Source organism: Canis lupus, chromosome 24 (assembly GCF_048164855.1).
Source record: "Canis lupus baileyi chromosome 24, mCanLup2.hap1, whole genome shotgun sequence".
Taxonomy (NCBI): domain Eukaryota; kingdom Metazoa; phylum Chordata; class Mammalia; order Carnivora; family Canidae; genus Canis; species Canis lupus.
The window spans coordinates 14,071,764-14,089,417 of record NC_132861.1 but is presented as its reverse complement, the minus strand read 5'-3'; the positions used below and the strand labels follow the sequence as shown (position 1 = coordinate 14,089,417).

General features: G+C 38.1%; 1 protein-coding gene across 4 annotated transcripts in view; it reads right to left on the bottom strand.

Moving 5' to 3' along the window:
• The window catches only part of USP12 (ubiquitin specific peptidase 12), a 145,929-nt gene that overhangs the window by 61,974 nt on the left and 66,301 nt on the right, over positions 1–17,654 (bottom strand). The window lies entirely within an intron of this gene.

The following is a 17,654-nucleotide window of genomic DNA, read 5'->3' as shown; positions in this document are numbered from 1 at the left end:
TTCCTACTATTTTTCACTCCACTGAGAACTCAAAAACGTCTGGTCCACTGGTAGCACCATTTATGCTCTAGCTCTGTTACAGTTTATTAAACTGAACAACAACACACCACACGCACATCCTTCCAACATTTCCACAGAAATTTGACAAGTGAAAGGGTAGGAGGTCAGACTGGCCTCTGGTTCCTTCTAAGATATTACTTAGAAAGTAAGAGTTTTTAGTTTAACAAGTATAATAGTACTCCAAAGTAGTCAACTCTCCCCAGAATACAAATACTGTGTAAATCATATAAAAATAAACATTTTTCTTTGCTAATAAACATTTTAATAGAAGGGATATATGTGATGCTAAATCAACTTCATTAGAAACTCTCAGCCCACATCAAAGCCGTTTCATTCAGACCATTATTCCAAGCACAAATCTCCAATGTTTTCCTAAACATCAAATAGAAATATCAAAGAAATTTATAGATCAATGATCAATTTCAGAAAAAAATTTATTTTTATTCTGATTTATTTAAAAATGATGTTATTAGTCATACCTTATGACATGTGTCCCCACACTATACATGAAAAGGACTCAAGCAGCTCTTTTTACAGGGTCACTGAAGATCCACAAGCTAAAACTTGGAGAGAGGTAACACACAGCTGAAGTATTTCCATCAAAAGCCATTCAATTTCTACAATTTCTGTCACATTTGGTTTGCCATCTAGGCTTGCCTCCTCCTATATTCTGAAAACTGGCACAGAAGAAGGAGGGAATAGGTGTCCCCTATTCAATCAGGGCAGCTGAGGAATAAGTGGTCAATGATTCAGAGGTGAGATTAAATGTGTCCACATGCCCAAATATACAAGGTACTTTCTCCCAAACCTCTCAGAACAGAGGGAGTTACTTTTATTATCCAGGTCCCCTAGGTGTCTATCATATCCAAAAAAACAAAACAAAACAAAACCTCTCACAATTATGTCCTTTTGAATAACAAAGGATTGTGGACCTGACACAAACTTGCTAAATGACAGTTCTAAATGCCTTTACTTTAGAGAAGTAAAGAGCTTAAACACATTTATTAATTATGCCTAGATACGATCTCATCATTGTACAAGATGGATATTGGAATAAATAAGACTCGAAAAATTACTTTTATAAAGGAGAGAATAAGTCAGCTATCAGTGATATATTATCATGGGAATATTAGCAAATACACAAACAAAAAAATCAATTGTCAATATTATGAAAATAGAAATGCTATCATCCTAAGCCACGGTATCCACTAATGCCATCAAAAATTAATTTAAAAGTGCTGTACGTAAGGATACACCTAAATGCAAGTAAAGACAACATGCTCTGACAAACTATGCTCAGATCACAAAAATAACTAGAGGTGAACTCAACATTAATGTTAAAGATACTTATGAGCAATTTGAATGTAAATAAAAATATAAAATGAAAACACCGTCTCAAATCTCTGTGTAACAAAATTTATAAATTAAATATAAGTAATCGTTTCCTACACTATCTGAATCTCTAAACATTTATATTCTACTCACTTAAATGTTAAATGTTATGATAACTGCTGCTTTATATATAGGCAAATAACTATATAGAAACATCTACTGACAGAAGCAAGCTGGTGGAAGAGGGGAGTGCAAAGGAAAATTTGCTCTTCTTCACTAGCCAGACTGGGTAAAATAGCCCACCCTAAAATATATAAACTGTTTTCATAGGGCTCAGTCCGTCTAGACTTCAGGAAGCAGCAGTGCCCTTCACCACCATCCTTTTTACTGGAGGCCTCAGCTGTTCCTGAGCTAGGACTGTTTCCCCAGAACAGGCAAACAGTGAGAAAGCAGTCAAGAAGAGGGGTCCTATCCCCAGTCCCCATGGCTTGCAAGACTCTCAGATGATTTCTGCTGAGATAAAAGGGTGACTTTAAGCAGAACCTGATTTTCTGTCACACTGCTGAGGGTGGCAGAGTTGGGGTCACATCGCCCCAGACAAGGGAACAAAATTAAAAATGAACTACTGAGACTTCATCAAGAGAAAAAGCTTCTACGCAGTGAAGAAAACAAGAAAACTAAAAGGCAGCCTACAGAATAGAACAAGATATTTGCAATGATATATATAATACAGGGTTACTATCCAAAGTTTATAAAGAACTTATCCAACTCAACACCCAAAAAAACAATCATCCAGTTAAGAAATGGACAGAAGACATCAATAGACACTTTTCCAAAGACATCCAGATGGCTTAAAAGACACATGAAAAGATGCTCAACATCACTCATCATCAGAGAAATGCAAATCAAAACCACCTCACACCTGTCAGGATAGCTAAAATTAACAACGTAGGAACAACAGGTGTTTGCAAGGATGTGGAAAAGGGCTACTGGTGGGAATGCAAACTGGTGCAGCCACTCTGGAAAACAATATGAAGATTCCTCAAAAAGTCAGAAATAGAACAACTCTATGATTTAGTAATCACACTACTATTTATAAAAGAATACAAAAACACTAATTTGAAAGGATATATGCACCTCTATTTTTACTGCAGCATTATTTATGATGGCCAAATTATGGAGAGAGCCCAAGTGTTCAAAATACACACACACACACTAGAATATTACTCAGTCATCTAAAAGAATGAAGTCTTGTCATTTGCAGCAATGTGAATGGAGCTAGAGTGTATTATGCTAAGTGAAATAAACCAGAGAAAGACAAATACTATATGATTCCACTCATAAGTGGAATTTAAGAAACAAAACAAACATAGAGGGAGGGGAAATAAAGGAGAGAGGGAAACAAATCATAAGAGACTTTAACGATAGAGAACAAATTGAGGGTTCTCTACAGCTTTCTGTAGCTATTCCAATTAAAACTGCAGAAACTGGGACCCCTGGGTGGCTCCGTAGTGGAGCATCTGCCTTCAGCTCAGGTCGTGATCCTGGGGTCCTGGAATTGAATCCCACATCAGGCTCCCTGCAGGGGAGGGATCTCCCTCTGCCTATGTCTCCACCTCTCTGTGTCTCTAATGAACAAATAAATAAAATCTTAAAGAATAATAATAAAACTGTAGAATTAAAATTCAAAGAAAAAAAGCACTCTAATGTTAAATTTGACTTGAAAATACCAATGTGAACTAATTTGAGAAAACTTTCCTTACTATAAGGTCCACTAAAAGAACCTCAAGGGAAACCTGCGTGGCACAGTGGTTGAGCATCTACCTTTGGCTCAGGGCGTGATCCCAGGGTTCTGAGATCGAGACCCGCATCGGGCTCCTTGCATGGAGCCTGCTTCTCCCTCTACCTGTATCTCTGCCTCTGTCTCTCAAGAATAAATAAAATTAAAAAAAAAAAAAAAAAAAAAAACAACTCAAAACCATGACATCCCATAGCAATGAGCACACCTAGAATCCATATCTTGGTTTCTAAATGCCATTCTCCACTAAAAGGAACCAAGATACTTTAGAGAAATGGTTGTTTGCAGGGCTAGGGAAAGTATGAGATGGCCTTAGAATATTTTATGCCAGGAAATTAAGAAGCGTTCAAAGAATGATAAAGATATGACAAGGGGAAGGGGAGACAGCTTAACATCCAGGCCAGGTTAGGGATAATTTATGCATCAAAATTAATAAAAAATTATAATGTATTGAACAAAACAGAAGTCCAGACTGCTATAAATAAACACATGAATACATAAAAGGGAGGGAACCTCTTTGTGGCAGAATGCCAACTCATAGCTATAGAAAAAAATGACTATCCTAAAACCAGTAAGTGAAATGTGATGAGGAGCGGCATATTTACTTAATAAAGTATCTCCCCCAAAATTAAATACAAAGTAAATACAGTAATTTGAAGACGAAGAAACCTGCAGGAAAACCACAACCAAAAGATTAAAGCTACTATCACCAATATTCGCACAATCAGCATCATGTTTCCTGAATAGGACACATCTTCTGTAGTATTCCTGTTAAAAAATGTATAACCTGGGTGGCTCAGGTCATGGTCCCTGTCCTGAGTCCTACGTCCTGAGTTCCACATCAGGCTCCTTGCTCTGTAGGGAGCCTGCTTCTCTCTGTCCCTCTGCCTGCCACTCCCCCTGCTTGTGTGCTGTGTCAAATAAACAAAATTTAAAAAAACAAAAAAAACAAAAAAAAACAGCATAACCTGAATCTAATCATAAAGATTTACCAGCCAAACCCAAAGTGAGTAACAGTATACAAACTATCTGGTTGATACTCCCCCAAAATGTCAAGGTCAATAAAGACAAAAAAAGGGGGGGGGGCTGAGAAACAGTTATTAAAGGACATTTTTTTAAAAGCTAAGTAAATAAAAAAATAAAAATAAAAATAAAAAAAATAAAATAAAAGCTAAGTAAATACCTAGGATAGTCTTTAATTTGATTCGACCATTCCTGGGACAATTGGCTAAATTTAAAAATGCACTAAAGATTTGGTAACTACTGATTTTCTAAATTACGCTTTATGAAAGAGAACATCCTTGTTCTTGGGAAATGCATACTGAAGAACTTAAGAATAAAGTGACACAATTCTCCAATTTATCCTTAAAAACTCCAGGTAAAATCATGAGTGTATGTATGCCAAGCAAATTTAGCAAAATATAAATAACTGATGAACTTGAGTAAAGGCTATTTGAGAATTCCTTGTACTACTCTTGCAACTCTTCTATGTATCAACAAGTCATGGCAGCACCCATGACTGGCAACAACCAGAATAATTTAAGCATCAAAAAGAATAACTAAATATTAAACCAACTATAACTGATTATAAAGCATTCAAAAACCCATTCTGATACTCAAAAGAGAGTAAAAGAATGAGAAAGAGGGAAAACTCATTCACAGCACTGGTGGGGAATATCATACTGATTCCTTATTCTAAAAGCTGAAAAAAAAAATAAAAGCTGAAAAAATTTTTAAATATAAATAAATAAATAAATGCTGAAACACTTATTCTGCCTTTATAGGAAGAGGTATACTTCTTCCTATAAAAACGAAAACAAATTCTCTGCAGATGAATGCCTGCTAATAACCATGGAAGGAATGACAGAAAAACATTATTTTGCAATCCAAAGAGATCTTTGAAACTGCCCTAATCATCAGTGGGTGCACAGGGGAATTAAGATATCAGCAAAGTGCCAAATATCTCAGATTACTTGGCAACTGCAAAGTAAAATATTTCACTCAGATTTCAATGAAGAGATCTAATGGTTTCTACTTTAATCACAGAATCAAATTCAGCATCACTAATAGATACAACTACCATCATGTTCCACATTACATGCTGCAATATGAAATACATAACATTACTCGTGAAGTATCATTATCAAAGAATGTTTAACCTCAGTCTAATCAAGCCTTGTGACCGAGTTTCTACTTTATAGGAGATATAAGAGATAGAGAAACAAGAGATAAAAGAAGTGTTCAGACATATTTGGACAGGGTCATTCGATGAGACCACCTGTCCTGTCTGTTCAAAAAGTCAGCGTCATTGAGAAAAAAAGAAATTAAGGAACTGTTCTACATTTAAAAGGACTACAGAGACAAAAGCAGAGCATCAACCTTGATTGGACTGTTGTTCTAGAAAAAAAAAAAAAAAAACCCACAGAAGACCACAGAAGACATTTTTAAAACAACTGAGGTGATGAGAATATGGTCTAAGTATTAGACAATATTGGAAAATAGCCATTACTTTTCTTGGGTGAGAAAATGGGACTGATTAGGTAGAAATATGCCATTATTTTTAGATGATCCATTAGGGTCTACCTACTTAACCATCCCTCAGAGTTCAATCCCTTCATCAAAAAGGTCTATAATTTTTAATCTAAAGGTTAATTTTATTCATCAGAGCCTATACAAGGAAAAGAGAAGTTTAATTCAAAACTACTAAGAATTAGGCTCTCTCAATCCCCAGGGAAGAGAGGTGCTCTGCTGTTCAAGGACTCCAAGTCACTGATTAGCCCTGACATCAAGTCACACTACTACTGTGCTGACAGGACTTTCCCCAGTGTTTTCCCTTCCCTTTCCCCTCACCCTGAAACTGCCCTCAACTGTGACTGGGGATTTTCACCTGCAATAAGAGGATGATGTGTAGACAAGTCAAGAGAGGTACATTATTAAAACTTGCTTTTGCTAATATAGGGAATTCATAATTTGCAATTATAAGCAGAACTGCCATGAAAATGCAGGGTTCCTAGCACATATCTCAAGGGTTGAGGCGAACTAACACTTACTGGACACCTGATATACACGATCTTATTTACTCCTCCCAATAGCAGAGTTGTGGGACAAGCAGTTGAATATGATCATTACAAACAAAGACCCTGGATCCAGACTTCGGGGATAGGATCCCCAGCTCCACCGGCTCAATTACATCAGGGCAATTCCTTAAGCTATTTTGTGCCTCAGTTTTCTTATCTATAAAAGCCATGCACCAACCTCAAACTTGCTGTGGGGACTGAATGAGCCAATATGCGTAGAAGTCTTAGAATAATAATGTAAAGCTTCCAGTAAGGTAACTAATTGTCACACATATTATTTTTTACCCATTTCTAGATGAACTCAGGAGTTTAAGGTCAGGTGCCCATGGCTGTAACTAACCAATGGGAGAGGGGAAGCCTGAACACAAGTCTGTGTCAAATGCAGAGAGCCCACTCATTATATCTACTTCCCTTCCTTCCCAATTGTCAGGTTCTCTTCAAATAACTATAAAAGTGAAAGGTGTTTTTCCATGAGTATCCTTCTTGCAGAATCACAGGCAGCAAAAGACACAAAACTCTGAGCCATACTTTTCTGTGTGAAACAGTAGCTAGCTAGCCCCTATGAATGAACTCTAGGCCATAATGTTGTGAACTCCAGGAATTACTGGTACTCACACACACCTTGTCCATGTGGCTAAGGAGCTGAATGGAAACATTGTTTCTATGAGAAAATGAATAATCAGCTCCAATCAACTGACTTGGGAAACCAATCTATTAGTTCAAGACTTCCTGCTTTTTCCCTAGTGTTTGTTATTCCGGTTTGGTAGCTTTTCAGAAGGAAGGGCAAATTAATAGTAATGTAAACTAGCTCACACATAGCTTCAGTCTAAATTACCACGTTGAAGGAGTTCATTTAGAATCTGGTCATCACTGTGAATATAATGATCCCAAATTTAGTTCTCCTGTAGTACCTCTCAACATAAATGGCCAGTTGTCCTAAGGTCCCTTTTAACTCTAAAAGTTTATAAAACCAAATTGTTGTGGTCAGTAGAGAAAATGAGAAACAATGAAAATAAGTATATATCCTGGGCTCCAAGAGGTTACAGAGGAAAAGACAGAAGCAATAAATTTTAAAATGTCTAATTTGAGAACACTAGCATTAATAATTAATCCAATTATCCATAGCCCAACTAAAAGGCTATGCAATCATACAAAAAAATTTTTTAAATATTTGCTATGTATGGAGAAGACCAGGAGAACATACAAAACCACATTATTAATTACCAGAATTGGGTAACTAATTGGGTTAGCACCTAAAAGGGTTATAGGTACTTTTAGTGTCTTCTTTACACATTCCTGTTCATCACAAACATATATTCTTTTTGTAATAAGTAAAACAACAGAATTTACTAAGTATCCATGTAATTAATGAAGCTATTGCATAGCTATGAAATGCTCAGGGATGGAAAGTAGGGGACTGAGCAGTTACAAAGGGGGAGAGGGGAAATCGAGCAACTGGTTAACCACTTCCAGAAGATGTCAGCCCTAATGGGATTAATGCAAAAACAGGTAAGTGTTCCACCACTGGCTTGTAAGTAAAGTTAGAGGCACTTAAAGGATTCAGTTTAAAGGATACCTAAACTAAGCAATGCTATTCCCCTTCAAAAAGTACAGTTCTTTCAGTCCCTACCTGGTTTCTGAAAGGACTTCAAATGGCAATACCCCTTCAGCCCATCTGTTATGGGTGGAACTGTGTTCCCCAACAAGGCATTAAAGTCTGACCTCCCAATAGCTCAGGCTGTGACCTAATTTAGAGAGTCTTTATAGAAGTAATCAAGTTAAAATGAGGTTATTAAGGTAAGCTCTAATCCAGTTTGACTGGTGTCCTTTCAAAAGGGGGAAATTTGGACATAGACACACATAAAGGGAAAACAATTTGAAGAGACACAGTGAAGAGAACCATCTAAGGAACACCTGAAGCTGTCAGAAGCTAGGAGAGAGACCTGTAACAGATGCTTCTCTAGCACCTTCAGAGGGGGAATAACCCTGCTGACACCCTGATCCCACTTCTGGCCCCCAAAGCTATAAAACAATACATTTTCCTTGTTCTAAGCACTGTCTGTGGTCCTTGTCACAAAGCCCTACAACACTAATACCTCATCTTATAAATTCCATGCAGCTAGACACCCTCGTATCCACTGCCTTTTTAAAGAGCTAGCATGGAACAAATTTATTTGCAGGATACAGTGAAACTAACCTACAAGCATGACGATATGTAACTACTCATAATAATAATTCATATTATTATTTCATTTTAGTTTCCACTGAATTTTCTTATAAATGCCTTCTGTGAGAATGTTTGTAATATTTAACTATAATAATATACTCGCAGCTGAGACAAAACAATTCTGAATTAATCTAATCATTCTGAGTTACAAAGTTGATATACCATAACTGAGATGTCAAAAAAAAAAAAAAAAAAAGGCAATACTGCCAATTAAAAGGTAGAGACAGGGTAGCCCTGGTGACTCAGTGGTTTAGCGCCACCTTCAGCCCAGGGCCTGATCCTGGAGACCCGAGATTGAGTCCCATGTCAGGCTCCCTGCATGGAGCCTGCTTCTACCTCTGCCTGTGTCTCTGCCTCTCTCTCTCTCTCTCTGTGTCTCATGAATAGATAAATAAAATCTTTTAAAAAATAAAATAAAATAAAAGGCAGAGACATTTAACATAAACCACAATTTAAGATATATAGGTCATAAACACAAAGAAACCCACAAACAGAAGCAGAGACTCAAAGGAGAAAATCTTGAAAGCAGCAAGAGAAAAAGGAGTCCTCACTTACAATGGAATACCAATAGGATTAACTGCTGACTTCTCAGCAGAAACAATGGCAAGGAGAAGGCAATGGGATAACATTTAAAGTGCTCAAAGAAAAAAAAAAACTATCAACCAGGAATATTAAACCTCGCAAACTATGAAATAAAAACTTTCTCACCATAGCGAGGGAGGGAGAAAACTTGACAATTTTTTGCTAGCAGCCACATCTTACAAGAAATACTAAAGGAGGTTATTCAGGCTGAAAGTAAGTGACCTAAAAGAATATTTCAATCCCACAGGAGGGAACGAAAAAGGACCTGTAATGGTAACTGTTTCACTACAAAGACCACTATAAACACATTGTTTTCTTCCTTTCCTCTTTTAACTGATTTAAAAAGCAATTATACAAAATAACATGTATATAAAGTATTGCTGGGACTATAATATATATACATAAATGTAATATACCTGTAATATATGTATCAATAACAACAAGAGAGCTGGGTAGAGCAAAGCTAGAATAGGCAATGGGCTTAGGAAAAAATGGTAAGATATGAATTATAACCACATATTGATGCGTTTCTAACATTAACAGATGTAATATGTGCAAAAATAATGCCACAAAAAAGGGAGAAAGAAAATAGGACCACCACGATGTAATTCCTCTATTCCAGTGACTTAGAGGATTCTGGATCAAGTCTCTAGATCTACCAGTTTACAGAAATGCACATGACAGAGGGATATTCTAAATACCACTAAAAGGATACAATCAGCAAAATGCAGAGTATGAGAAAAGCTATGGGACAATCGAATTTCTTCAACAGATAAACTTATTTATAAAAGAGATGAAAGATCCAAACTTAAGAGAACATCCAAATGCAATGTATGGATGCAGCTATGTAAAACCATTTGAGATAATCAGGCAGTTTCAACAACTGGATTGAGGGTATTAAGAAATTGGGAGATGGGGGGCTGGACAGTAAATTATACTGTGGTTGTATTGAGGAAGAGGGGAACTCCACACTTAAATTACTAGCAGTACGGTCTGGTGGCAAAAGCACTAGATGGAATTTGGAGAGATCCCAGACAGAATCCTTCCCAAACCACAGTCTGAAGTAAGCTAGTCATCCATACCCTCATTTGTGAAACAGAATACTATTACCTATTGGGCCAGTTCAGAGATTTACGGTTGCTGTTCAGAAAAAAGAGGTAATAATAAAGGGGTCTAAAAATGAAAATAATAATCTTGGTTAAAAAAATTATTTTAAAAAATGATCATGGTGAGGCCTCTTCACAGCAGGTATCTGCCATGAAAGTATACTCTGCATACTTTTACTAATGACTGACCCATAATAACCAGGTCTGTCACTTTAAGACAATATTTCTATGAAACCACTTCCTCTGGTCCCTTTTTTACTTTAGTTTTACATATAAGAAACTAAAAAAGCAGGCAGAGTGTCATTAGTTGAAAAGGACCAAAGGTTTTTAGACTTCTCTTTCTCTGTCACCACTTTCAGGGAGGAAAGGAGTGAGTGTTCTATTTATGATGTCTTCCACTCTAATCCTTTACCCACTGGATCAAAAGTACTTATTCTTAACTCACTGTAGCAAAAATGAGTACCGTAGGCTACTGATGTGATTATTAACCACATACACACGGCTTTTGTTAAACTATCAATCTTCACAGAAGGCTTTTGCCTAAACCAATAAAACAGAATCAATTTAACAAATCTGAGGACAAAAATTACTAAAGTATTAAACTACTTATGCATTTCTAATCCCCAAACTCTTGTTAGCTGTTTCATTCACTCATACATTCTAACCTCCTATCCAAAGCCCTTGTCCCACCCTCATCGCCCTTCCTATTACCTTTCGAATCCCATCAAGCTCCCCTCCACCACTCCCCAAAGCCCCGAGCTGGTCCAGGTTTCATTTGCTTCAAACACCAGCCTGTCTTCCATTCAAACAACAAATCTGAAGTCTGTATCACCACTTAGATTGCCACGTGTGAGTCCAGTCTTCCCAACCAACTGCAAGTCCTTTGAGGACAAAGACTGGTAAAGAGGTCAAGAGCTCTGCATCCTGGGTGTCTATGACACACCCCAACTTCATGACCATTCACAGATGCCAACTGCAGAAATGGGCCTGACTGCTCCACTGCTCTTATAGAGTGAATGCGACCCCCGATTAAGGCACCTGAAGTGCTAACCCCCAGGACCTGAGAATGTGACCTTATCTGAATAGAGGGTCTTTACAGAGGTCACCAAATTAGAGGTCATTAGAATGGGCCCTAATCCAATGGCTGGTGTCTTTATGTAAAGGGGAAGCCTGGGGCAGCCCAGGTGGCTCAGCAGTTCAGCACTGCCTTCAGCCCAGGGCCTGATTTTGTGGAGTCCTGGGTTCGAGAGTCCCACGTCAGGCTCCCTGCATGGAGCCTGCTTCTCCCTCTGCCTGTGTCTTTGCGCCTCTCTCTCGCTCTGTCTCTCCTGAACAAATAAATAATTTTTTAAAAAAAGAAAAGGGGAAGCCCGGACAAAGAAACAGACATGCGCAGAGGACAGTGATAGGAGAGACAGAGACACCAGGAACAGTGCCAAGTGAAGATGAACGCAGAGATTGGAGGGATGCGTCTACATACCAAAGACTACCAGCAAACACCAGAAGCTTCATGAAAGGCAAAGAGGACTTTCTTGACAGCCCTCCAAAAGAACCAACCCTGCTGACTCTTGATTTTAGACTTTGGCCTCCAGAACTGTGGGACAATACACTTTTGTTATTTTAAGCCACACAGGTTTTGGCGCTTTGTATGGGCAGCTCTAAGAAACTAATATAATTGAGGTTCAAGAAAATGAACATGTGCAACAGCACTGCATAACCAAACCTTTCTAATATGATGGACACTGAAAATAATGGAGAATAAAATGAGCACAGTTTTGACCTAGAAGGAAGCAACCAAATGACAAAGAAAAATAGCCATGATACATTAAGTAAAGAGAGCAAGCTACAAATCAACCCACAGATTTTGTTGGGGGGGGGGGGGGGAGACACACATACACACATGTTTGTACATGCATAGGTAACATCTAACTACACAAACACACAGACTCTTAACAAGCAATTAACTTTTGGGAAGGACTGCTTCTCTCCTCTTTGCAGGAGATGAATTTTTTTTTTTTTTTTTTTTTTTACTTCACACAGTTTCTTACTTTTTAAAATAGTGAATGATACATTTTTTTAACGTTTTAGAAACATAGAATTAAACTATTGTTTCCAAGGTAATCAGATGTATATTATTTAACAATACACACAGTTAAACCTGATTTATTTAACTTTTAAATTACTTATTTTGATAGTTCAAAAGAATGCATTAGTTACTAAGCTACAAGGCATATTTACCACTCCATTTCTAACAGTGACCTCATCGTCATATTTCAGAGTCAGTATTAAATATAGTGTGTTTGCAAAAATAACAGAAGGGAAATAAGGCAACATTTACCAACCGCTCCATGTCTACCAGCATATAATCCTGGAGGTTTTACAAATGTTCTATCATTAAATTTCACTTCTCAACTGGTACCTACCCAGTCCAGCCTTTGCCCTGTTACAACCAAGCAACATTTAAAGAGAGCCTTGTTGGGCAGCCCCAGGGGCACAGCGGTTTAGCGCCGCCTGCAGCCCGGGGTTTGATCCTGGAGACCCGGGATCGAGTCCCATGTCAGGCTCCCTGCATGGAGCCCGCTTCTCCCTCTGCCTGTGTCTCTGCCTGTGTATGTGTGTGTGTGTGTGTGTGTCTATGAATAAATAAAATCTTAAATAAAGAGAGAGAAAGGGGGCCTGTTAACTTTGTTGTCAAACAAAAAACATACCTAAATATCCTTTCTTGAATAATCCATTCTAGGTTTATCATCTCTAAGTTTGCCTAAATCCAAACCCTTTTTTCACCTTTATGTATAAGATCTCAATTGGTGAGGTACCTAGCAACATTACCACAAAGTGGCCACTCAATAAGTGTTAGAAATCTATATCAAAGTTCCTTGGGAAGACTGAAAATTACAAATCACATTCAACTTCCCAAAGTCTAAGGTGATCTAAGTCATCACTAACAGAAAACGGCAAGAACATCACAACAAAGCCACATTGTCAGGGCTGAAATGGGCTAGTTGCAGAAGTGAGAGAGACAGGGGAGAATTAAAGCAAGCAGGCTGGCACAGCAGGGCCACAGGGTGCCCGGAGAGCCACTGACCTCAGCAAAGTTGGCCATGTGGTCTTCAAGGGACAAAAACAATAAAATTATAGAGAACAGGTGAGATTTTACTTGTTAATTTATTTTTTTAAATATTTTATTAATTTATTCATGAGAGACACACAGAGAGAGACAGAGACATAGGCAGAGGGAGAAGCAGGCTCCATGCAGGGAGCCCATGTGGGACCTGATCCTGGAACTCTGGGATCACGCCCTGAGCCAAAGGCAGACATTCAACTGCTGAGCCACCCAGGCATCCCTACTTGTTAGTTTAAAAGGGCAATCCAGTGGTCTTCAAACAAGACCACAATGTTGCCAATACCCAAATGTGGTTACTAGGATAAGGCTTGATATTCACTGGGGGGATTGGGTGGGGGGGTGGGGGGATGGGGATTTTTTTCATTCAACTTTTGCCTTTGAAAAGTTGACAAAGTCAAGGCATCTGCTTTACCCGGCATGGGAACATGTCAGATCTTTGCTGAAATGGATTCTCTGTAAAGGATATGCAAACCTCCTCAAATATTAAAAATGTGGTAAAAACAAATGAAACTAATTAGTAAGCTAAAGAAACTAGTTAAAAAAAAAAAAAAAGAGTGAACAGTCTTTTAAAGATACATATGCAAATAACGAAAACAAAAATAATAAATTTGCCTAGCAGAATCAAAGCACAGCATTTCTGGTTTTGTTTTTGATCAATTATATCTAGTTTTGAGCCTCTGACCTTTCAAAATTGTTCCATTTGTTCACCTTTTTTTTTTTTATTTGTTCACCTTTAAAGCAATAACCCTACCAACCATCAGTCTGAGAATATCATTAATGTTCTCCCCTAAGTCCATCAAATGATGAATGAGGAAATATTTCATTTCTATTCCTCACCTGTTCCCAGATGAACCAAAGCATCATTCAAGGCTGGAAGTTAGAAACCTTCTAAATATTATTTTTTATTTTGAAGAAATAAGAACACCCTTCTTCTCCACTATTTCAAAACATTTTCCTCATGCAAACTTCAAAGTACCAATTGCTACCCCCAAGGTACCACTGTAATCAGCCTGCATGTGAATATCTTCATAAAGTAAATTAAACACCAGGGAATCTTTCCAACATCAGCGAAAACAAAACAAAAACAAAACTGCAGAACATTCTAGAAAAAAAGATAGTAACTTCGGTTATAATGTTTCTGTCTACAGAATCTCCTATTACAAACATATTTACCATTCCAAAGAACAGAAGGCTTTTATTTTATTCTCTCCTTGTCCCTAGTACTTCCTTTACTGCTTACTTTATTTGTGCCAACATGGGCTCTTTATAAGATCCTAATTTAAAAGAATTACAGGGACGCCTGGGTGGCTCAGCGGTTGAGCATCTGCCTTTGGCTCAGGGTGTGATCCCGGGGTTCCCGGGATTGAGTCCCACTCCTACATCAGGCTTCCCACAGGGAGCCTGCTTCTCCCTCTGCCTACGTCTGCCTCTCTCTCTGGGTCTCTCATGAATAAATAAAATCTTCAAAAAAATAAAAATAAAAATAAAAGAATTACGTAAGTTCACTTGTCAATTATCCCTGAAAAACCCAGGTAGACCAAAACTGGAGAAATTAACAAAATTTACTCTCCATAATTTTAGACCTTTAAAAAAATGTTACTTGGGAAAAAAAAAAATGTTACTTGGGGACACCTGGGTGGCTCAGCAGTTTAGCACCTGCCTTTGGCTCAGGGTGTGATCCTGGGGTCCTGGGATCGAGTTCCACATTGGGCTCCCAGCGAGGAACCTGCTTCTCCCTCTGCCTATATCTCTGACTCACTCTCTGGGTCTTTCATGAATAAATAAATCTTTAAAATAAATAATTTTAAAATGTTACTTGAAGGTAATTATAGAACGTTCACTGACATAAGGTAACTGCTCCATCCCAACACAATTTGGCAAACAACTGTATTATTTAATAGGAGAGCCAAACCCACTTGATAGCTTATGGGGAGGGGGGGACCACTCTATGAACTATTAAAAATATCTTTAAAGAAAAAAAAAAAGAACCTAAAACTTTGCTTCATTAATCATCTGAGCCTCCTAACACTAGGATCCTCAAAAATATTCAAGCTTTAACATAACTACACTTTGGCAAAGCCAATTTGTAAGCCCCGTTGTAACTCCGTGTATATGGCACCTTAATGTGCCTTCCATCCTTTCCTTAGGAGAACAAGGAGTCCTATCAATAATGGTCATATGATTTTAGGTTCTATTTATAGCACAAAGGACTTCTACATGAATCATCTCACATGCATCCTCTCACGTGACCTAATGGGAATTATATTCCACTTTACAGTTGAAATCCAAGTACAAATAATTAATGAAGTGGGACTCAAAGCTACACACACACACACACACACACACACACACACACACACACAAAGCCTGGAAGTTAGGGACTTCCCAAACTCTTGTTTAAAAAGGAAGGAAAAATAATTTTGTCCCAACCATGAAAGCTCTAACATACTGGCTTGTAGATACTGTTACAGATTTGGGAGTCAAGAAACCTAGACCTCATCCCCAGTGGATGTGGGGATGACCTGAAGCCTATTTCTCTATCTGTGAAAAAGGGGTATTACTTGAGCTTTCCTAGCCCTTAATGGATCTTCAAGACACCAGTTATGGGAAAAAGGACTAGGCAACTTTGAAATGATTTTGAAGTATCTCAAAAATCAATCTACACAATTGGTTTTCTTATGTATAACAACAGTATTGTGTTAGTATATATGCTTTTTGTTTTAGGCAGGTTTCTTTTTTTTTTTTTTTTTTTTAAAACACTCTTTTTCTTTTTTTTTTTTTTTTTTAATTTATTTATTATTTATGATAGTCACACACATAGAGAGAGAGGCAGAGACACAGGCAGAGGGAGAAGCAGGCTCCATGCACCGGGAGCCCGACGTGGGATTCGATCCCGGGTCTCCAGGATCGCGCCCTGGGCCAAAGGCAGGCGCCAAACCGCTGCGCCACCCAGGGATCCCTTTAGGCAGGTTTCTTGTTTAACAGTACTTTGGTTTTTATCCTATTTGGTAGTCCCTTCATTAGAATACAGATTAATGAATCTAAATGGATTAAGTGTATGTAATAAAGCTTATTCCACTTTATTTTGGTTTTCTGTTGATCATTTTTTTTTCCTCCAAATTTTGCATCTTGCTTTTCCATTTTCCTACCCTGAAAGTCTGAGTGATAGCTGGTTTGTGGTTGCGTATATATCCTTCATTTTTAACAGGTATATATAACTTTAACATTTCTAATATGGGGGCTTTTGGGGGACCAAACCTTTATCAAGTTTTCACTACCCAATGAACAGCCTTCTCTCTACCCCATCTTGTTACTGTCATCTTAACACACACACACACACACAAGCAACTTTAATCAATCAATGTAATTAGATTTACTGGCATTCTTCTTTTTAAGATTTTATTTATTTATTCATGAGAGACCCAGAAAGAGAGAGGCAGAGACACAGGCAGAGGGAGAAGCAGGCTCCATGCAGAGAGCCCGACATGGGACTCGATCCAGGGTCTCCAGGATCACACCCTGGGCCAAAGGCAGGCGCTAAACCGCTGAGCGACCCGGGCGTCCCTTTACTGGCATTTTTTTTTTTACCAATTCCACTATTTGATTATCCCCACAACTTTCCTCTGAATTTACATTCGCCCAGGCTAAATACATATATTAATGATATCTTAATGAGAGTCGATAGTTGGCACACTCTCTTGGTACTTCTGTCCCTTCCTCCCCTCCAGCCTTACTTCTCCCAGGACTCCTTCCATGCCAAACTAGCTACAGATTGTAAAAGTAGCACTTTATCCCATGACTCTAGACCTTTGCTCGCATCTAGAATCCCACCCTTTCTTGTCTACACGATAAATGACTTCATTTCACAAAGTTCAAACCTCTTCTGTGAAGCTTTTTCCCTGAAGTCCTCTTCTCTCTCAGAGAAAGAGAACCACTTCCTCTTTAACATGTATCAATACTTATAGAAAAACCATCTCCTTGAGCTCAGTTGTTCTGTATGCCTACTGTCCTTCCAAACCTTTTCCTCATCAGGGCACACCTAGACAGTAACTGTAGAGTCCACAAAACTATACAGGGAAGACTGCTCTCACCTGGATGTGACTTGGTCAAATCCAAATACCTCCTGGCTGCCTAGAGGCCACAAGGATTACTTTCTCAGCACAACTAGAACCCATTCAGAACAAAATAAATGGGAAGCTCTGTAACACCAGGGCTTATAATTGTCATCTCTGTGTTCTCAGTACCCTCAAACACTCTGATATAATGCAGTTCTCCGTTAATACTTCCTAAAAGTACTTACTGGAAAAAAAGCACTCTGTACCAAAAAAAAAAAAAACAATCAAAAAAA